The sequence below is a fragment of the Zingiber officinale genome, chromosome 7A (genome assembly GCF_018446385.1).
Source record: "Zingiber officinale cultivar Zhangliang chromosome 7A, Zo_v1.1, whole genome shotgun sequence".
Taxonomy (NCBI): Eukaryota; Viridiplantae; Streptophyta; class Magnoliopsida; order Zingiberales; family Zingiberaceae; genus Zingiber; species Zingiber officinale.
The window spans coordinates 28,767,790-28,770,100 of NC_055998.1; positions in this window are offsets into that span (position 1 = coordinate 28,767,790).

The window sequence follows — 2,311 nt, forward strand, 5'->3', positions numbered from 1 at the left end:
AGGGCGAGAGGGTTTCAATTCGACGAGGAATTAAAACTATATTTTTTTTATAATATATTAAAATAAATTATGGGGCCCCATCCAAAGTGGGGCCTGGCCAGTGCCCTGCTCACCCCCTGGTTGTTCTATGAGTAAATTGTCTTAAAATTCTCAATTATGTAATCTCTTTACATATAATCTCATGTCTAAAAAAATTTTATTTTTACTCTCTGCATGTAAAATTTTCCTTTCTCATGCAAACATTGTTACATAATTACCTCTCATATTTGTAGGTATAAAAAGTCTAAAAGTGAATATAATTTCTCTTAAATTTAGCACTTTCAATTATGAATCAAGTATATTTTCTATCAAATTGAACATGACTTTTTTACGCTTAATATAATTCCTATTAAATTCAATATCATTTAAAAAGAATCTAGTATATCTAATATTTTTTTATCCAATTGAAGTAAAAAAGAAGTCAGACTCAATTTGATAGAAAATATATTAAATTTTAGTTTAATGCGTTAAATTTAAGATGAATTATATTTATTTTTAGATTTTTTATATCTAAAAATATAATGAATAATTAGATAAATTAGTATGGATTATATTTAATTAGGAAATAAAAATAAAGTTTTTTAAATATGAGGATTGTAGGTAAAATTTAAATTGTGTTCAAATGTATGTAAATTTTTCATATTCTATTGCTGACATGACATTAAGAAACGTGCGAGATTTCGTGGATGGGTGAGAATTGATATGCGAACCACTCATTTTTTTAAAAATAAATTTTAAGTCATATTTATTTCCTTTTCCTTTGATTAAGGAATAATATAAAGTGTTTGTCTCTCGTCTCTTCATCCTATTTTTTTATTTACTATTTTTATAACAACTTTACTAAATATTTTAGTTTTGATATCAATAAAAATTACTTAAATATTAATTAAAATAAATCCAATTTAATAAAATTAGTCCAAATTAAAATTGATCAAATATTATTGTAATTAAAAATTAATATATAGAAAGAGTTATTTTGATTAAAATTGCATAGAGAGTAATTGATATAGAAGGATAATTTTTTGCTTGTGTTTTTGTATTTTCTTAAATAAAATATTTGCGTTTGGAACCTTTACAACCGCCATCTCACATCGACTATCCAGTCAATGCCGATCGAGACTTTTTTTTTTCTTAACTGAGAAGGTAACACTTCACACACACACAAAATAAAAAAAATTATAATGTGAATGAAGCAAGTGATAATGGGAATTAATTTTTATTTTACCTAATTAAATTTTCTATTAAGTGTTAAAAATTAAAATAATAGCCTGATCAATAGGATCTAATAGTTAGACCCTCTAATCCTAGATTTGGATGGGATAAAAGAAAGTTTATTAATGGAAAGGGAAAAGAAGGAAGTAATTTCTTACCTTCAAATCCAAATATAAAGAAAATGATTATTTGAGATATGGTCTAATCTCTACTGTAACATACTATCTTAAGAAAATTTCCTAAATAAATTTACTCTATGAAGTCTATAAAACTTTTTTATAAGATGGAATGAATATCCTAAAATTAATTGGTTCACACAGTTGGAGGAATAATAATAATAATAATATATAAAATAGAAAACTATGCCATGTGTAGGCTTGATTGAGGTATGTGTAGGAGCAGCGCCATCAGATCACCTTGTTTTCCAGTAGCTTGATTGAGGTATGTGTAGGAGTAATTGATATATGTTCTAGATGAATCAGGTTAAATGTGATTGATTAGTTGAATGTAGGTAATTGATCTTGATTGTAGATCATATTGAATTTGGAGGATTTCATGATTAGTATGGTTGGAGCATGTGGTAGATCATGTGTAAGCTTGATTTGAGGATTGTAATTAGTTGTGTTGTGATTAGGGTTTTGCCCTAACTTGGTATTAGGGTTATTTAGCTATTCTTTTGGATTTAGCTAAATAATAATATATATATATATATATTGTTTGACGCATGACTCTGATTCGAGACGGGTGTCTTGACTTTGGATTACTTGTTGCTACCTTCTTTGGAGGCGGGTACCTTTACCTATCTATTTTGATATGACTTGTTGATATGTTTAGTAGATTTTAACAAGTAGTACTAAATATGTTTATATCTGCATCGGCATGTCACTATTTGTTTCCGAGCATGATTTGTTTGTTACTTGTTTAGCATTCATGCCCTGTTTATTATTTATGTTATGAAGGTAGTGACATGTCATGCTTTATGATATATCGGACTGGTTAGATATCGTACCTGACTGTTGGAATGTATATTAAAAGTCTAGCTTTTGTAAACATTTATTTT